This window comes from Sciurus carolinensis, chromosome 10, assembly GCF_902686445.1.
Source record: "Sciurus carolinensis chromosome 10, mSciCar1.2, whole genome shotgun sequence".
Classification (NCBI taxonomy): Eukaryota; Metazoa; Chordata; class Mammalia; order Rodentia; family Sciuridae; genus Sciurus; species Sciurus carolinensis.
Window position 1 is genome coordinate 119,722,600 of NC_062222.1, and position 22,095 is coordinate 119,744,694.

Here is a 22,095-nt window from a genome sequence, read left to right on the forward strand (position 1 = left end):
GAATTTATTTGGAAATAAGCTTTTGCAGATAATCAAGTTATGATGCAGTCATTCACATGGGTCCTGACCTAATATGACTGGTGTCTTTATAAAAGCATTATTGGAGGATTAATGAAGTTCCTGGCAAACAAGTGCATCATTTAAAGCTAACATTGCTGCAAACTAAGATGGACGCTTCTAGTGACTCTAGAGAAGGGACATTTGGACAGAGACAGACACACACATAGGAAAATGATATAAAAACACAGGGAGAAAATGATCACATGATGGGAGAGACAAAGTTATAAGCTAAAGAACCCCAAGGATTACCAGCAAATATCAAGAGCTAGAAAAGGCAAAGAAAGATTCTCTCCCAGAGCCAGGAGAGACACCATGGGCCTGATAGCACCTGGATCATGCTTTCCAGCTTCTAGAACTAAGAGATAATAAATTTCCGCTTTTTTAAGCCACCAGTGTGTAGCAGTTTGTTACCGTAACTCTAGCAAAAACCAATCAAGGTGATGGCTGCCCTGATTCTGTATGCACTTTCCCACTGTCGTTATTCTAAACCAACTGGTGTGGACTCCTCTTCTAAGGAGTTTGATTTTATAGACGGTCATAGAGAAATAATAGAGTAGCTAATAGTTATTAAGGTCTTTCATGAACCATCTTTTTAAGTCCTTAAACAACCCTGAAGGCATATATTATCTTCCCTTGTGTCCAAAGCGAAAACTGGAGCTCTGATACATTGAATATCTTTCCCAAGGAAGCACAGGTAAAAATTAATAGGGCTGGGATTTGAGTTGATGCCAAAGCATGCTACTAGATGAAGCATCCTACTCTATCACATGTCTTCAATAATTTTTCAGGGTGAGTAGAACAAGGAAAAACATTCTTGGAGGATTAATGAAGTTCCTGGCAAACAAATGCATCATTTTAAAGCTAATATTGCTGGAAACTAGGATGGACACTTCTAGTGACTCCAGAGAAGGAGATGTGTGGGGAATTGGTGAGGGGAAGGCCATCTTTGCAGGAATTCGCATCTACTCAGAAGTGTAGGCTCATTTTTGGACCTGGCATTGTAAATATTATAGGCTCCCCAGAAAACATCCCCAACTGAGCCAACAATTGAAGGTGCTGGGAGTGCAAAGGTGGTGTGGAGGACAGGGGCCTTTCCCCCCTGGAGGTCATAGCTGCTGCTCCCTTGTCACAGGAGGACTTTTGAAGCATGTGAAACACTCTGGGAACCACAAGAAAGTAAGGGATCCTCTTTTAGCATTGACCTGGGAGCCTGTTAAGGTTGTTTACTATTTTTGTTTAATTTTATTTTGTCACAATATTTTCAAATCTTATGCCTCTGACTCTTGCCCAAAATAATGGACAGGAATCATAACAAAAACAATTAACTGTTCATGTAAGTAAAATAATAGTGATTTCTTAAATATAATAGTAACCATTATATATTTTATAATTGTTACATACATGTCAGGCCCTGAAATAAATGCTTTGCCAGCATTAGATTATTTAATCCTTTCAACAAGCTGGTAAAGCAGTTGTATTGTCCCCAATTTACAATGGAGAAATTGAGGCTTAACATGGACAAATGCACTAGCTCAAGGTCAAATGGTTAGAAAATGGAGGGCAGTAGATAAATCAATGTTCACAGGAACTAGCTTTCAAATGTCCTGAGCCAGGTGTGCGCCTGGAGCACTTGAGCCAGTGTACCTACATGGTGACAGAGAGGGAAAGGTTCAGGGAATAAGACTAGAACAATCATGGGGGAGGGGAAGATTTCAGGGCTTTAGCAATCAAGTCTACTGAATGAAAAGGAAGCCAAGGGAAGGAAAGAGTCCATGATGATTCTTTAGAGTGCTGAACTGAGAGTTACCATTCACTGAGATAAGAAGGTTGTCCATGGAGCAACTAAAAAGTGAAGGTGAAGGATCAAGTAGGCATGTGTGACATTTGAGGTGTCTATTTGATGGAAGTCCAACTGAGGGAGTTGGATGCACAACTCTGCCATAGGAAATGTCTAGGGAAAAGATACAAACTTAGGAGTCATCAGTTTATATGTGATGTCTAAAGCCCTGGAACTAGCTGAGATCACCAAAGTAACACGTATAGATAGAGAAGAGGACCAAGGACAGAGTCCAGGGGCTCTCCAACATTAAAAAAAAATAGAGAGAGACAAAAAAGGAGTAAAAGTAGGGAATAATGGTGCCCAGAAAGCCAAAGGAAGCACCAGTTTCAAGAAAGAGGAAATGAACAAGCATGATAAATGTGGAAATGTTGCTGATTGCCATATACGAAAAGATAAGAACTGAGAGTCAACCATTGGATCTAGCAATTTCAAGGTCACTGTTGACCTTAACAAGTTCATTAGATGAATTGACCTGAGCAAAAGTCTGACTTTAGCTTTAGAAGAGAATGGGAAGATAAAGTACAGAGAATAAGACTGGATCCATCTTTGAAGTGTTTTACTATCAAGAAAGTGAAATAAGCCAATCTCAAAAATCCAAAGGCCAAATGTTTTCCCTGATAAATGGATAATGATATATAATGGGGGTTGGGGAGATGGGGGTGAGAGAAGAATGGAGGAACTTTAGATTACATAGAGGGAAATGAGAGAGAGGAGGGGGCAGGGGTATGAAAAATGGTGGAATGAGATAGACATCATCACCCTATGTACATGTATGATTACACAAATGGTATGAATCTACATCATACACAACCATAGAAGCAAAAAAATGTACCCATTTGTGTACAATGAATCAAAATTCAGTCTATAAAAATATAAAAATAATTAAAAAAAAAGAAAGTAGAATGGAAAGAAAGCAATGAGGGAAGAAAGAAGGAAGTGGCACACCAAGGAGGAGGAGATGTGGGAGAAACTCACCCAGTAAAAGCTAAAAAATTCATTTTATAACTGTAGGAAGTGTTAAAGTGATAGAAACAACACACCATGAAATGACATAAAGTCAGCCTGCTCTATGAAATGAGCCTGGCGTTGACTCCACATGATGTCAGTGATAAAACGTTCATCCCCATAAGAGCAGACCACTCTTAGCACCACCATATCTTGTTCATCAGGAAGAAATGGAAGAAACAATTAACAAAATACTTATGATGATTCCACCTAAAATCTCTCTACAAACTATGTGATGAAAATGCAATGTAACAGGTGCTGTTAGCCCCTCCCAGCAATAGGAAGAACGGATCATTTCTCAACTTCTTCATTTGGGGCCTGTATCTTCCTTTTTGCCTCCTGAGTGCTGTAGACTTCCCAGCACTGGAACTGTAGACTTCCATTCCTGGAACACAGTGGAACAGACTTCCAGGAAACACGTTCCTATATTATATTGAAAAAGGCATTACTGAGCAGCCACCATCAGTGAATCTTTACCTGCCTCTGTAGGTAAACAAGATGACCCTCAGCTCTCACCCTGGGTATATGGATCTATTGATCAATTGATGAGTCAACAATTTTTGATGGAATGTCTACCTTATAGCTCTGTAATAGGTGCTATAGGGCATACAGAAGATCAGAATTTGCTTTCTAAAATACATATCTGATTATTTCCCTGATGTGGTAGATATGACTAAGTGTTCACCAAAGTCATCCCATGATAATAGAGTTGTGGCCAAGTCTTGGCTATCTAGACTTGGCAGTTAGATGTGGCCAGAAGGATATTTTTTTTTTTAATTATTTGTTCTAATTAGTTATACATGACAGTAGAATGCATTTATGCATTTTGATAAATCATACATAAATGGAGTACAATTTCTCATTTTTCTGATTGTACATGTTGTAGGATCACATCATGCAGTCATGTATGCCCACGAGGCAATAATGTCTGTTTCACTCTATGATATGTTATTTTTGAAGGACAGTAACAGTGAGATGTACTGCTCTTTTGTCAGTGACACCAGACAACAGGCTCTTTCCTCATATTCCATTCCTTGTTGACTGGGAAAAAAAGGCAGCAGTTATATGACTTTGAGCATGCAGAAGGCAATGCTCCGGGAATGAGAAAGGAATTACTTAAAAGAACTGAGATCCTAAAGTCACCCATTTGAATGTGTAAAATGGAGTGGGGGAATAAATACCTATAACCTGTAAGTCACTATTGTCAGGATGTAATTGAGAAAGAAATTTTGAGACTTCCCTAAATGATATGCTTGCCCATCTCCTGAACTTTCCATAGCTTCTCAATGCCAAGGACATAAAGTGATCATCATCCAACATGGCAAACACTGTCCAACCCCAACTTGCTTTTCCAGTTGCCCCATCCTGCACTAAGTCTAAATGAGATTCAATAAATTCATGCTCATGAATATCCAACACAGGCTCAGCACACCAGCACATTTTTTAAAAAAAAGTGTTCAGTTAATACTAATCCAAAGAGAGGTTAAGACTGTAAAAGGATCAGTCTTTATAAAGTCTCTGCCTCTTTCAGTGAATAAGAGAGAACAAAACTTCAAGATTATGAGTCTTTTCTATTAAATGGAAACAAAAGTAAAATGACTCTGAACTCAATAGAGTAGTAACAATTTTGCAACTATTGATGTTTTTTAATTAATACTTATTTTTGGAGTACTTTAGGTTCACAGCAAAACTGAATAGAGTACAAAGAGTTTCCATATACTCCCCGTCCCTGAAAAAACATACAAACTACCCACTATCAACATCCCACACCAGAGTGATACTTTCATCAATGAACATAGATTGACACATCATTGTCACCCAAAGTCCAGAGTTATAGTAAAGCTCACTCTTGATAATGTCCAGTGTATGGGTTTTGATAAATGTGTGACATGCCTCCACCATTGTAGTATCATGAAATAGTGTTGCTGCCCTAAAAATCCCTATTCTTCCCTCTCTACTTCCAAACTCTGTCAAGTACCAATATTTTTACTGACTCTGTATTTTTTTGTTTTCTATAATATCATACAGTTGTTATCATACAAGTATGTAGTTTTTCAAATTGTCTTCTTGGACTTAGTAATATGCATTACCTCCATGTCTTTCTATGATTTGACAGTTCATTTCCTTTTTAGCACTAAACAATATCCTATTATCTGAATGTATCACAGTTCATTTATCCATTTACCTACTGAAGGAAATCCTAGCTGTTTTAAGTTGTGATGATTATAAATAAAGATGTTATAAAAGTAGTCATGTGTAAATTTTTGTTTGAACATAACTTTTCAACTCTTTTGGGTTAACAACAATTAGTGAAAAGGATCATGTGGTAGGAGTAGATTTAGTTTTCTAAAAAAATTGCCAAACTGTCTTTCCAATTCATATTCACATGAGTAATGAAGGAGAGTTCCTGTTGCTCCATATCCTCACCAGCATTTGATATTGTCAGTATTTGAATTTGGGCCACTCTAATAGGCATGTACAGGTATCCTTCTGTTGTTTCAATTTGCATTTTCTTGATGTTATATAATGTGGAGCATCTTTTTATATGCTTATTATCCATCTGTATATCTTCTTTGATAAGGAATCTATTAAAGAAGATCCTTTGTCCATTTTTAATTGAATTGTTCATTTTCTCATTGTTGAGTTTTAAGAATGTTTTGTTTATTTTGGATAATAGCATTTTATGAGACATACTTTTTTGTGTGTGTGGTGCTGGGTATTGAACCCAGGGCCTTGTGCATGTGAGGCAGGCACTCTACCAACTGAGCTATATCTCCAGCCCAAGACATATCTTTTGAAAATATTTTATCCCAGCCAGTCTACAATTTGTCTCCTCATTTTCTCTACATTGTTTTTAATATAGGAGAAGATTCTAATTTTAATAAAGTCCAACTTATCTATTGTTTCTGCCATACATCATGTCTTTGGTGCTATATCTATAACCATCACCATGCCCCATGTCATCAAGACTTTCTCCTTAGTTTATTTCAAAAGTTTTAGAGTTTTGTATTTTATATTTAAGTAGGTGATCCACTTTGTATTAATTTTCATAAGGGATGTAAGGTCTGTGTCTAGATTCTTTCTCTTTAATGAGAATGTCCAGGCATTCCAGCATCACTTCTGAAAATTCTTCATATTACACTATGGCATTGCTTTGTCCACCATATTTATGTGGATTTATTTCTGGGCTGTCTACATTATGTTTCCTTTTTCTATGTGTCTATTCTTTCACCAATCACACTGTTTTCATTATTATAACTTTATAAAAATCCTGAAGTCAGGTAATGTCAGCCCTATACCTTTTTTCTCCTTCAATATTGAGTTTGCTATTTGGGGATATTTTGCTTCTAAATAAATTTTTGAATCACTTTTTCAATATCTATGAACTAGCTTGATGAAATTTTGATTGGAATTTCATTGGATCTATAGATCAAGTTGGGAAAAAACTGACATATTGACAATATTGAGTCTGCCTATCCATGAACATATTCGCTTACTCTCTCTCTCTCTCTCTCTCTCTCTCTCTCTCTCTCCCCCCAAATTTATATACATATGTATATATGTATATGTGTGTGTGTGTGTGTATATATATATGTATATATATTTTTTTCTTTGATATATTTCATCAGAGTTTTGAAGTATTCACCATGCAGATCATATACATACTTTGTAAGATTTATACCTAAGTATTTTCAGGGGTGCTAATATAAATGGTGGTATATTTTTTATTTTAAATTTAATTCTATTTCTGGTATATAGGGAAATATTGACATTTTTACATTAACTTTGCTTTCTGTAAGCTTAGTATAATCAGTTATTAGTTCCAGTAATTTTTTTGATAATTCTTTCAGATTTTCTACATAAACAATCATGTTGCATATAAAGACAGTTTAATCTTTCCTCTCTCTCTCTCTCTCTCTCTCTCCCACCCACTTCTCCCTCTCTCTATTAGGTATGAATTCCAGTGTCATGTTGAAAAGCAATAATGAGAAAGAATGAGAAAAGACATCTTCATTGTGTTCCTAATCTTAGAGAAAAATCTTTGAATTTCTCATCAATAAATATGTTAGCTGTAGAGGATTTTTTTTAGATATTGTTTAACAAATTGTGGAAATTCCTACTCTATTCTCAGTTTACTAATAATTTTTTTAATCATGAGTGAGTTTGGGATTATTACAAATGCCTTTTTCTGCATGTACTGATATTATCTTGTAATTGTCCTTCTTTATGTTGTTGATGTGATGATTGCATTAACTGGTTTTTGAACCATTCCACTTATATATAAGCATACATAAATATACATCAAATACAGCATTGCAAGTAGTATTTTGAAAAAGTATACCTGTTAAATCAATTAAAATAAAAAATACAACTTTTAATTTTACTTTTATGTCCCTCTGATGCTCTTCCTTTCTTTATGTAAATGAGAGTTTCTGATGTGTTATTTTTCTTCTCTCTGAAGAACTTTCTCTGACATTTCTTTAGTTTGAAAATATTTGTTTCACTTGCACTTTTGAAGATAATTTCCCAGAGTAAAGAATTCTAAGGGCGGGATCTTACTCTCTAAATTTTATACATCTTACTCCATGATCTTGCTTATGTGCTTCCTGAGAAAGAGCAAGGAATGTTTATTGTGGCTACTCTATGAAAAAGGTGCCCTTGTCCCTTTTAGTCCTTTGAAGATTTTTTTTTGATGTGTGGATCTGTTTATTTACTTTTTAAATTCATTTTTATTTGTTTTTTTATTTATACAGACTGCATTTTGATTCATTGTACACAAATGGGGTACAACTTTTCGTTCCTGTGGTTGTGCACGATGTAGATTCATACCATTCGAGTAATCATACACATACATAGGGTAATGATGTCTGTCTCATTCCACCATCTTTCATACACCCACCTCCTCCTCCCTCTCATTTCCCTCTACATAATCTAAAGTTCCTCCATTCTTCTCTTACCCCCCACTTATCTCCAAAATTTATAAAGAACTTACAAAATTTTGCACCAAAAATACAAAGAATCCAATCAATAAATGGGCCCAGGAATTGGACAGACACTTTACAGAAGACATACAGGCAATTAATAAATATATGAAAAATTATTCAACCTTCTCTAGTAATTAGAGAAATGCAAATTAAAACAACTCTAAGATTTCATCTCACTCCAATTAGAGTGGCTATTATCAAGAACACAATAATAGATGTTGGTGTAGATGTGGGGAAAAAGGCACACTTTTACATTGCTAATGGAGTTGCAAATTGGTGCAGCCACTCTGGAAAGCCGTGTGGAGAATCCTCAGAAAACTTGGAATGGACCCACCTTTTGACCCAGTTATCCCACTCCTCGGTTTACACCGAAAGGACTTAAAATTAGCATACTATAGTAAAGTTTATAGCAGCTCAATGCTACAATAACTAGATTGTGGATCCAACCTAGATGCACTTCAACAGATGAATGGATAAAGAAACTGTGGTATATATTCATGATGGAAGATTTTTATCCTTAATTTTCTGAAGTTTTAATATGATGTCCTAAGTTTAGTAGTTCAGTGGAGATTTTTGTTCTTTCCTTTGACCCTTCTGCCCCGCCAGCACTTGTCCTGGTTGGTATTTTCTGAGTCCTGGATCTGCTATGTGACATCTGACTTTAATTAGGGGAAATCCCTGTTTGTTATCGCTTTAACATTGCTTCTGTTCCTTTCCCTCATCCTCCTTCTTACATTTCCACTACTCATGTTGCACCTTTTGTCGTTGTTCCACAGCTCTTAAGTATTCTGGGAGGGGTTTCCTGGGGTTTTTTCTCTTTGCTTTTCAGTTTTGAAAGTTTCTATTGGTATAGGCATTCTTTATTTTTGACCCCTTGTTCTTGATCACTAGCATTTCTTTCTGATTCTTGGAATTTCCATCCCTCTGCTTTCATTACCATTTGTTACTTCACATTTTCTACTTTTTCCATTATTGTTCTTGGCAAATTAACATCCTTTTCTTTCATTGCTGGTCTGATAATTCCAATATTCATGCCATATGTGACTGATGGTCCTGAGTTTTTTTCAGTCTCTTCAAACTCTGTCTTTTTTTAAGACAAAAAAAAAAGCCTCCTAAAGTCTTTTTGCCTTTTAGTATGATGCCTCATGATTCTTTGTTGGAAAGTGGATGTGATGTTCTGGGTAATGAAGCTGTGGTGAATAGACCTTCCATGATGTTGTGGTGTGGTGTAGGGAGGAGAAGCAATCTGTAGCCCCTTGCTTAGATTTTAGTCTCTTGTTGAGCCTGTGTCCCTGGACTGTGAATTTCACCAGTACTTCTCAATCGCCCCCTTTGATGGGACAGGATGATTAGAGCATCTCAAATGGGGTATTTCCTTCCCCTAAACATGTTCTGATAAAATCCTAGCAGGTTAAGTTCTGATCAAAATCTCAAAAGGTTAGACTCTGTTAAAATAGTTTCCCTTCTGGTCATCTCTCACTAAGAAAAACGGGATGCTTTCTCATATTTCAAAGTAGTTTCTTTTCCCTTCTGCTCAAGTATGAGACCAATTTTCTCTAATATTCACTGAGAGAACCTGGTGGCCTTCATATAGCTAAAATTCACAAAAGCATGAGATCCCGTACCTGGGTCCACCTGCACTTGTTAACTCTCAGATTTATTTACTCTGAGCTCCACTAATCCATCAATTACAGTTCAGCTTTTCCTACCCCAAAACTGTTTCCTGTCAAGGTTTCTACTTATGTTTTTCTGCTCTAGTAAGTTCTAATTCTCTGTATCCACCTGTTTGTATCTCTAATTTGGAGAACAGAAATTTGGCTTGTAATCTCGTTCCTCTGATCCATCTAAGAAGAGCGATTGATTTTTCAGACTGCTTAGCTTTTTATTTGCTGTTTGGATGCAGTGTTGTTAGGCTGGATTTCTAAGCTCCTATACGTGTAGGACCAGAAACTGCAAGTCAACACATAGTTGTTTTTAAGTGAGGTTTACACATTTCTTTTCTTTACCCTCAAAGGAAATTCATTTTTGAATATTTGTTCATTTTAGTATTAGAAAGAATGGCAGCAATGATTTTATTTCTGATTATGAGCTAAGAGATTTACATGGACCCATAACCAAGGACACATCTCTAGCTCCTTCACAACTAGAAAATCTGCAGCTAAATGATGTTAGGGAAAATTAATAAATCATATAGTTGTATTTCATGGTTTTCAAATTCACATACCTAGACTTGCTTATTTGGGTCCTCTCCCTATTTCCGCCTACTAGGATTTATGTTTCCTATGAATAGAACAGTGTAGCATTTATTTGTAACTCCTCATTTTTTAATTGATTTGTTGTTAACTGCTAAGCAAATGTTCTGAGAGTTAATTGAATTTTACCTTCATAGCAATTCTGGGAACTAGGTGAGACAAATGGTGGAAGCATTATCGGACTGAGGAAACTGAGGCTCATAGAAATAAGGGACCTTACCAAGGTTTACATGCAGTGAATTCTCCAACACCATGAAGGTAAGTAACCAGAGGAGTCCCAGATCCTAACTGTGATTTAATTTTTGCCAAATTACTGGGTAAAGATTGTAGTTTTATTTAACTGTATTTGAAGGAATAAAGAAATGTGACATTTCTCACACAGCTGGATTTTTAGAATGTGATTCTTATTTGTTCTGTCCTGTGCCTTTATTTCATGTGTGATCAGTCCTAGATAGCACCTATTGATTCCTAGATATGAAGGATGAAGATTTGGTTCATTAATTCATTAATATCATCTTCCACCTTTCCTCGCTGCCTCAATACCCAAATTTTGTTGATTATATTATTATATTTACATATTTTATAATGTGAAATATGACAAATAAACTTTGCTTCCTGAATTTTCATCTTTAACCCGTATCTGTTGACCCCACACTATTAAATATGACAAAATCATTCCCTTTATTCACCCTTTTGCTCACTCTTTCTTTTCTCTGGCCCTCAGTCTGTTGTCATTACCACTATTGTTGTTTTTAATCTAAATTGTCAAGGTTTATGGCCTTTCCATCCTTTTCCATAATTTCCATCCATTTCCATAGTCCCAAGTGTAACAACTTTTGCCTGCATAATAATGTACCAACTGAGAATTATGAAACAGCATTTCATTTTTATGCTTATGTGAGCATTATTCGATGTAGAATCAAATAATGTGGTTCCGTGCACAACACAGGAAATATAACCCCATGCTACTAGACCTTGCTGATAAAGGGAAAATCTTTTTTTTTTTTTTTTTTTTTTAGTTGCCAATGGACCTTTATTTTACTTATTTGTATGTAGTGCTGAGGCTCGAACTCAGTGCCTCACACATGTGAGGCCAAGTGCCCTACCACTGAGCTACAACCCCAGCCCAAAGGGAAAATCTTTTTGAGGGCCTTACATTAAAGCAATGCTTCTCAAAGCAGAATGTGCACACAAACGTCCAACGATCTTGTTAAAATATGACTGGTCTCAGGTGAAGTCCAAGACTGTGCAGCTCCAGCAAACTCCAGGTTATGCTGGTTAACAGAACAGAGTTGGTAGCCAGCGTCTAATGGACCTTCTTTTTAGCCTCCATAATTTCTTCTGGGTCATGACAAATGACCAGTGTTTTTGAAATTCATAATTCATCTTCTTTCTTGAATTTCTATTTCCACCACTCTTAAGTTCTCTAGTTAGAAAATTCTATATGGTCTCCATACTCCACATTCAATCCCCCACACACAAAAAAATGTTAATCACTTATTCATGGCTACTTTTTCAATCAATAGTGTGCTTTGAGATGTTTAAATAAAGCTTTTCACTCTGTTAATGTCATACCCTTATGATAAACTCCCACTGTCTCATTCAATTCACTCTTACATATCTGGAGAAATACAGAATTAAAAGATCACTTCCAATCAAGGGGCTAGAAAGTTTTGGAACATGTTCATCAACCAAGTCAACTGCCTCCAGAACACCATCTCCATCAAAATATGTCAAGTCGAAGTTTCCTCCTTGAAAGTCTGACATTGAAGCTGGCCCCCAAAACATGATTCACACTGTTTCCCACAGTGATCTCCATCCTTACCCAGAAAAGTCATTATACAGTTGTTTTCTTCACAGTGACACAAACAAACAGCACAGGGGAGAAAGCATCATCCAGTCATTTTTAAAAGCCCCTTTGAAAGATCTATAATTTATTCTCATGTCACAAATGCATCATGAAGAGAAATGTAATAAATAAATCCAGACTAATGAGAAAATATTATTATAAAAAAAGAAAAGCATACAGTTAATCCATTTTTAAATAATCCTAAAATAATGCTGGGGTTCTCCCTGGTTTCCATATCTTGAGATATAACTAGTCATTTTTTTCTTTATCCCACAGACTCTGATTACACAAAAGCAATTATGAGAAAATGTGTAATAAAACAGCAGGTGATACCAAGCGGAATTCAGAAAACTGCCTACGGGGGAGGGAAAAAAATAGTAATTCATTGTTAAGCATCCCTAACACTACACTCTAGGAAGAGGAGTGAATATGAATTTTAAATATTTAGAAACCTCAGGGTGCCTCAAATATAGATATCCCCCTCCCCATTTTACAGTTCAGGAAAACTGAGTCAGCAATCCTCAATTGCCCTAGACTTCTGCAGAACTTAACCCCAGAGGGGCATTCAGAGCACCATTTGATTAAGAAGTGTAATTAGGAGCATTTCTTCTACTGAGCTAAGTCACCTGGTGTCTTGTTGCAGACTTCTACCAAAATTAAATGCATTAATTTTTTAAATTGAGTCTCAGAGAGTCCCATCTGCAATATCATCAAGGTAAATTATATTATTAAGTTTTAGAGGGTCCAAGACTCAAAACAAAATAAAATAAATATGTATAAAAGACAAACAATGCCCTAGGCAAAGGGCGAGGAAACTGATGAGCATATTACTATTGAAGCCATTGCCAGCACTAGATGAGGCAGTTGGGTTTTTTTTTCTTACATAGAAGATAATTTTCTTCAGTGAGAAAGAAAGCATACTAAAAATAGAATTGCTGGTTTGCTATTTTATGAGACCTTGACATAGCAGATAACTTTTTAGACTACATTATAACTGTCTAGCCGGGACTATTTATGAGGCTATACACTGTCACCAGGGGGGTGTGGGCTTCGAGGATCTGTCTGATCCTGATTCTAGGCTGTCTGATCCTCATGAGACAAACCATACCACCTGTATCCTATATCATGCCTGTATTAATAAAGAAATCTTCCAGAAGTAGAACTCACTAGGGCCCAGGGCACACTCTAAATTTTAATAAAGTTCTATGATAAGCACCTAACCGTGGAGTCTCAGTATCCACAGGTATACTCCCTTTAGGATTTGGGAAGCTTGTCAGATTTATGGAACTCCCAGGGAAAAGTGACCCTTTCCACCTGAGGAAGCATAATGAGAACTGCAAGAGAATCTTTGAACACCATGCAAAGTTGTTAACGACCTAAAAAAAAACTAGGCCTCCGGCAAGGAAGTTGGTAAGAAGGAAAAAGTAACATGAATCAGACAAATAATGGCCTAGCCAGAATACAATAGAATAAATCCCATAGGGTACAACAAGAAAGGATTCCTTTCACAGAGTTGAAACAAATTGTTCAAGGCACAAAGAACAGAAAAGGCTAAATGTATTGGAGAGGTATCTTGGGAGCCTTCTTCTATGGCACTGAAAGGTCTTTTGCTCCATCCTTTGGATCAGTGACTCTGTGATCCCCATAAAGCAAGTCACTCCAGCTATTGAAGGATTAGGGATTCCTTGGAAGAGCTGTGTGCCCACAATGATTCAGAACCAGAAATTGGCACACTGTAGTCTGGAGGCCAAACCCAGACTGTTGCCTATTTTTTGTAAATAAAATTCTATTGGAACACAGTTATGTCCATTCATTCCTAGTATCTATAACTGATTTTGAGCTATAGATACAGCCAAGTTGCAAAGGAAAGACATATTCAAGGAATTAGAAGTTCCCTATGACTGGAGTTCACAGTTCAAAGCACAGAATGGCAAGAGATGAGACTAGGAGGTGTATAGAGCCTCATAAGTCATTCTGAAGAGTTTGGATTTATATGCAGTCATGAGAAAATATCAAAGTGCTCCAGGCAAGTATGATTCATCTTGCAATTCCAAACACTAAGGCCATATTAAGGAGAATGCAGAAAAGAACAGTTCTAGTGGTAGAAAGCACAGTTTAGAGGCTATTATTGTCCCTCTTGAAAAAGAGGAAGATGATCTGAGCCAAAGAAATCACAATTAGGGTGTTCACAAGCAGGGAGATCTGAAACACTACCGGGGTAAAACGAACAAACTGGGACCATTGTGTTAAGTTTCATATAACAGAAACACTTTGATGGCTCAGTCAAATAAGGGTTGTATTTATCTCACATTGCAAAGGTCTGAAGCTAGACTGTTCAAATTCTGTGTCTGCTGAAGAAAGACACCAAAGACTATATTCCTCCTAGCTTCCTGCTCTGTCGTCCTAAGCATGTGTTTGTCAGCTTTTTCACTGCTGTGACCTCACCAGAACAATTTCAGGGGAGAAAAAGTTTATTTGGGGGCTCACAATTTCAGAGGTCTCAATCCAAGACAGCAAGGCTACAATTCTCCGTACTCAAGGTGAGGCAGATCAACATGGCAGAAGAGTGTGTTGGAGTGAAGCAGCTCACATGATGACCAGGAAGGAGAGAGAAAGAGAAAGATCTCCACTCGCCATCTACAAATATATACCCAAAGCTACGCCCCTAATGACCCACCTCCTCCAATCACACCCTTACCACTTCAGTTACCACTCAGTTAATCTCATCAGGTGATGAATTCACTTATTGGGTTAAGGCTCTTGTAACCCAATCATTTCTTCTCTGAACCTTCATGCATTGTCTCACATGTGAGCTTTTGAGGGACACCTCACATCTAAACCATAACAGCATGTGACTCTTATCTTCGTAGTAGAGAAATGGGCATTCCTTTTGCAGGCACTGTGTCTATGCTCAGGCAGGGAAATGAGAGAAGGAGAAAGAAAACCATGAGCTAGCTTATTTATATCAGGAAAACAGTAGCATTCCCAGAAGTTCTAAGAGACTTCCCTCCTTTTCCCATTGATTATTGATGGGCTACATGACCACCATCAGGGAAAGGGAGTCTGAAAGGATATTTTTATTGGAGCATATTACCACACATAAACAAACAATCAGGATTCTGAGTAAGAGGAAGGAAATGATGGATATTGGGCAGGTAAATTTAACGATAAGAAGGAGTTAAGACTATCATCCAGGATCCTGATTGGGTAGGTATCCAGGATGCTCACTCCCATAATCACTACAGGAGGAAGAACAGCAAGAAGGAGACAAAGTCTAAGTGGAAACACAAGTTCTACTTAGGATATGTTGAATGTGCAGTGTCTGTGGGACTGTTACTGATAGTGAGAGTTTGCAGCTAGTAAAGAAAACCTGAACTGAAGACAAAGCATAGAATACTATGTCTGGTTCAAATGCCTGCAAATTTTCTGCTATGTCTGGTTGAACTTATAACCTTCAAAATCCTTCATCTTTTAAAATACCAGAAGTTGTAACTAATGATCCAATAATCATCTCTGAAGCCATACTAGCTATTGGATTATCCATTGATTTTGTTTTATGTTGACCAAAATGCAAAAGAAACATAATTTGCATAATGTCAAGTCAATTTTTATTTTATTTGCTAAAAATAAGGTCTTTCCTTTGTTTTGATTTGTTTAGCTTTTCCAGGATAATTCTGGGCAGAAAAAAAAAAAGCAAACTGATCACTTTCATCAGAAGATAACTGATGGGAGATATCCCTACTCTAAAAAAGTAACATCAGCAAGGTTGACATCAGGTGGCATTTCTCATCCTGGGATTGGACATGAACATCTAGAATCTTGCTTGAGCTCACCAGCAAAATGCTGATCCAACTACTAGGGAATTAGATCACCTTTATGTCTTAATCTCTACATACTGCTTGGGCTATTCCAATTAGATAATTAGATGAAATTAGATTAATTAGATTTGCTCATTGGTTCAGATAAATGTAAGACTACTTCACCCAAGAATGATACAGAGACTTTGTCTCTCATGGAAACCAAATCCATGTTGATTGGAAAGGTTCTTCTGAAAACAAAGCTCCTTTGTGGAAAATCCAGAATGCAACAAACTTGAAATGGGTCATAAGATGGCTTCTCTACAATGAAACTATAATAATATTCCATGAAAAAATTGGGGGAAGCAATTCATATCTGCAGAATATTACCAGCCTAGCAAAGATTGGGTTTCTATTGAAAACAGATCAATTATAGATTATATATCCCTGCCATTGTTCACACAGATACATAACATGCTATAATTTTTATCTTAACTACTAAATAATTATACATTCTCAAAGAGTGATCTTCAGAATTGAGTTAATCATAGTGGACAGAGAGGAATGCAGGAAATTTTTTAAGCTTCTCCAGAAATATGCTCAAAATTCTTTTTATCTCATCTCTGTTCTTTTTCTTATGCTATTCCTTTCAGCCTTTCTCAAGTAATTTTCCAATCATGACCTCCCTGTCTTCAGATTTTCATAGTAAATTAAGAAAGACTAAGAAAGAAGAGGGTAGAAGTCATGAACACTGTGTTAATCAGTTTTTGGTTTCTTTAACCTGCGATAAACCAAATTAAAAACAGGAAAGGTTTAGTTCAGTTCATGGTTTCATAGGTTTCATTCCATGGTTGGTTGACCCTGTCACTTTTGGACCTGTTGTGAGGCAGCACACCATGGCAGGAACACAAAACAAAGAAAGATGTTCACCTTATAGGTGGCCAGGAAGCAAAAAGAGAGGGGAAGGGGCTGGGATCCAAGATGCCCTTCAAGGGCATGCCCCCAGTGACCCAGCATCCTCTCACTGTACCCTACCTCCCAAGGTTCACCACCTCCCAACAGCATCACAGGCTGGTGGCCAAGCCTCTAACATGTGGGTCTTTTGGGGAATACTACCCAAACCACAGTCAATGCTACTCAGCAAATAGTTCTGGCTTTCCATCTTCCTGGACATTTGTGATTTGTGGATTCACATGACAAGTTCCAGTCAAGGTGCTATGAGCAAAAGCATCATATGTTACTCTGAGCCAGTGTGAGAGTCTTCTGCATCCTATTTAACTATGCCAGTTTCTGATAGTATTCAAGATAGTGGACTAGTAAGTGATTAAGACAGGCAGATCTCCCATTTCCTACCCCCATCCAAAATTCCACAATGGAAATTCGGAATGAGTAATAAGCCTTTATATTTTAAGATCCTGAGGTTTGCAGTTGTTTGTTACCACGGTATAATTTGACCTATCTCCATAAATATAAAGGCTCATTTCTTGAGGGTTACTCAACATGTTTCTTTGTGTATTTTTGTTAAAAAAAAAAAAAACTTTAAAATCTAACATAACAGAGAAAAAGAATCATTGAAAACAGCACTATAAGCATGATCTTAATTAGTACAATTGTTAATATTAGCACTTTAATAGTTACAACAATGCTATTGTCATTTGTAAAGGGATTTTGTTCTCTTATTAGTATTTCTTTCTGATTCCATAAGTAAAATAGGCTTATTGAAGAAAACATACAGAAACAAAAAATATAGAATTTTTAATTTATTCATAATACATAAACTCAAAAGATAACCACTATTCATTTCTTCATATAAATTTTCAATCTTTAAATAAGTAGCCATGTTTCAAATACAGTTTTCTAATCTTTTAGTTAACAATGTATTCTCAGTATTTATCTTTATTGTTAACTATTTTTTCCATCATTTTAATGACTGACTAGTACTCCATCACAGAGTAGTATATGACTTATTCAATCAACCCCCTATTGCTGAGCACTTAATTGCTTCTAATTATTTTCTACAAAAGCAATATTTGCATATTTCTTCAAGACTAATTTCTAGAAATTACATTACTGCACCAAATATTATATAAAATTTAAAGCTTCTGATTTAGTTTTGCCAAGTCACAATTCTATAATGTAGGTCTATTTCATAGTCCATGCACCAATCTATTTCTTAGAAAAGAGCATGATCACAAATTCTCCAGCATTATCTCAAAGATGAAAAAAATCAGTTTCAAATGTCTTCAGGTATTCAAATTGCACACATTCAAATCCATCACATTTTCCCTTTTTGCCAACTTTCTTTGTTAAAAATGTCTTTCCTACCCAAAACTATATTTAACTATACTTTCTTCTAGATGTTTTTTTTATTGATATTTCCTTAGATACGTCATCTGGGTTGTGTGGTTGTGTGGTTGTGTGTGTGTGTGTGTGTGTGTGTGTGTGTGTGTGTATGTGTGTGATGCAAAAAAAAATTTAACTTTTTGTTTCACTAAATAACCAGTTTCTTCTGAGACGTCTAGTAGATAAACTATTCATCATCTATGTGTATTTAAATGTTTCCTGACTTGTATCTATTCCATTGTGGGTTTGTGGGTTGTGTGTTTGTTTGTTTGTTTTTGGTACCAGGAATTGAACCCAGGGGCACTTAACTACTGAGTCCCATCTCCCACCCTTTTTTGTATTATATTTAGAAACAGGGTCTCACTAAGTTTCTTAGGAACTCACTAAGTTGCTGAAGCTGACTTTGTACTCATGATCCTCCTGCCTCAGCCTCCCCAGCTGCTGGGATTACAGGGGTGCACCACAGGGTCCAGTGTTTTAATTATTGAGACTATAATAGTATTTCTTATCATCTAAAAGTACACGTGTGCACACACATACATGCCAAATGCAGTCATCATTTTTTTTTTTCCTTTTTGAATTCATGTTTCTGCTCTTCAGAGTGTTTTAACTTTTATTTTCCTCTTTTGATACTCACATAACCTAGAAAGGAGATTACTTGGCCATGCAGGTCAGAGGCAGCCCCAGAGCTGGTGCAGGGAGATCTGTCAGTGCAGGACACTTCACACTGGTTCTGCAAAACAGATGATAGTATGAGGAGAGTTTGCAAAGGAAACTTCTTCTCAATGAAGGTTCATTTTGTCTATCTCAGAGATATTTCTTTACTTCCTTAATGTTTGTCTATGCTGCCTACAGGACAGCACACCTGTGATGGAATGGAAGAAACAACCAAAAGGAGGTAATTGTCACCTACTGAGATCAACTGCCAGAATGGAGGTGAGTGCAGGGCTCTCCTTGAGATCACGACTTATGACAAGATTGAAGTCTAGTTTGGGTAACCACAATATCCAGGCTTTGGAACACCACAAAGGAAATACATTGAACATATCTGTCCATTCTGCAGAAGGGTCAAGACTTTGTATGCACCAAGTCCCACAACAGGTCAGCAGGTCTGGATGCTGCTTGGCACTGGTTACACACTTATAACTGTCCCCTGGAACCACTGGTTCTATTTAGGCATGCACCACTCCAAAATATAAATACTAAATAATTTACTTAAAGTACTTTTTATTGGAAATACCATGCATGATTAATTTTGTCCTTGATAGTGAGATGCAAGCTGAATTGTTTTTATCTAATTGGCAGTTTCCTTCAACAGCTTATTTTCATTAGTAAGCACTTGTCATTGCTTTCCTTGATGCAAAGTAAACAAAATAATGATTCAGACTGTTTTTAGGCTTGAATTGAGGTTTGCTCCCTCTGACTCCAAATGGAGGCGATTTCACAGCCTTAAGGAATATGAACTAGGACTTTTCTTTTCACAAGGTGACCAGCTGACTGACATCCCCTCAAGAGCTTGTTAGAGATACAGAAACTCACTCCCCATCCCAGACCTACTATATCAAATCTTCATTTTAACGAGAAAACCCCAGTAGTTATGTGCACATAAAATATGAAAATCTCTGACCTGGAAGACATGGGGGAAACACAGGGCTCCAGATATCTCCCTTGCTCATTAGTCCATATGATAGATTTGGGGCTTAGCCACTGCAGGCACAATGTTCAACTGAGGTAAGATTGACCCCACTCTCTGTGGTCCCTGAGCCTGGACCTGCTCTCCTCTGAGGAGTTATCATTGAATGTCCACCAAACCACAATTAGGCTATCCATCCAGGACAGATTCAGGACAGGAATTGACTTAGGTCAAATTCTGTTTTTTAATGAGGAAAAGTGAAAATATGCAACATGAGGTAATTATTTAATTATTTTTTTCTTATTCTCCAGCTGTAAAAAAAAAAAAAAAAAAAAAAATGTCATAGTAGACGAACATTCAGTAAATGCTCCTCACCAGAGTGAGGGAATCTATTAGAAACATCCTGATTATTCCACATGTTTATAAAATTCTAGAACTTCAAGGATGATAGGAGGCCTCAAAGATCTCACAAGGCTTGCCTCCAATCTCCACTAACTCCTCATCCAGACCTTGCTTGAATGTGTCTGGTGATGGGTAATTCACTTCCTATAGCAAGGCAGCCCATTCTATTTTATGGAAGGGCAAATGCTTACAGGGCTTTTTCCAGCCTTCACTTTATAAATATTTCTTTCTACAGCTCCTTTCCCAAGATCTGAGGTCTTGGAATCTGTAGAATAACTTTACCTTCTCTTCCATAAACTGGATCTTCAAATATCTGAAGCCACCAACCACACCTTCTCTTCTACAGACTCAACATCACCATGCACTAGGTCGATTATAAGTAGTAAGGGTGTAAGTCAACTACAATTAGGATCAATGACTTCTTACAGTTTAGCCGTCTCAGAACTGGCTGCTTTCCCCTGAATACACCTCAGTATATATCCTGCCACATCCATGTGTTAACACATTCATCTCTGTGCTCAGCATGTATTTATTGAAAGACCGAGTGCTTATTGAAAGCCAGGCACTATTGCAATCACTGATGATACAGTGGGGAGTATAATCCACAAAATGCTAGCCTTCTAGGAGCTTCACTGTAGCTGTGGAAGATAACAAAGTAACAATGATAACAGCAATAGTAATGACTATGGGGAAAAGCGAAACTATGAAGGAAGCATTGGCCAAAAATGCCAATATTTGAGCAGAGAAATGAAGGAAATGAGAATGCAGTCCACTGGATTTAGGAAATAGAATTCCAGGGAGAGGAAGCAGCAAGTGGAAAAGCCCTGAGGAGAGGGAATGTGTGGTGAGGTCATGGAAAAACTAAGTCAATGGAGCCTGAACTCAGTAACCTCAGAAGTGAGGAGTCAGGAGCTGATTACACAGACACCTGTCCCCAGTGGAGAGATGCGGGCCTGGAGTCTTGTTTGGCATTTTAGTTGTTTGGTTCTTTGTGTTTCTCTCCCTCTGATATGAAAGCTGCTGGTGAACACATAATAAGCAACAAAAACACATAATCTGACCTTGTGATAAATAGAACTCAAGGACCACTGGGTAGAGCATAGATGGACAGTGTGGAGAGGTGAAGGGGTGAGGAGAAAGCAGAGAGACTATTTAGGAAAACAGAAACAAGCCAGTGGCTGAGATGAGGGTGGTAATGCTGGAGACTTAGAGCAGAAGTCATTCAGCAAGTGTGAATGATTTCCATTCTCAGTGCCAGTTGGTATGTTTTTCTTATGATAATCTCATCCAATTGAACCTACATTGTTTAGAAGCTAATTAAGGAAATGCCATAATTTAGAAATTTTGTCTCTGATTTCCATAACTTAAACCCCCTGCCTTACCACCCAAGAATTGCTGGGATTCCCCCAAATCCTTCCTGAAGACTATTCTATCATTTGTGCATGCAGGTCAATGGATCCAAATGCATGTCATTTGTAGCCAGCAGCCCAACACAGCAGACACTTACAAGTACACCCATGTTCCCCCTACATTCACAATTCTTATGCACATGGATGCTTTCTAATGCACACACCCATGACTCCTCCCCTTGTGTGTTTAGAGGGCTCAGCTCATGAGTTGGGAAGACCAGAGGGTCAAGGAACATACTCTTCCCTGGGAAAGTCCTTCCATAATGAGTTAGAAGATAACACCCTAAACTATCCACCCCTCCAGTGGAACCCCTCCATGTTCCACACACTCTCTCTCTGAGATCCCAGTCAGGAAAAATGCACAGCTGTCCACCATGGTAACCTGCTCATAATTGGACCTTCTGTTAGTTTCCTTTTATTCTGCATTTAATTTCCCCACACCCCCACCAGTATTTACTGACACCACCTTCAAATAAACTATGTGATTCATATCTTTGTCTATTTGCAGGGGAACCCAACC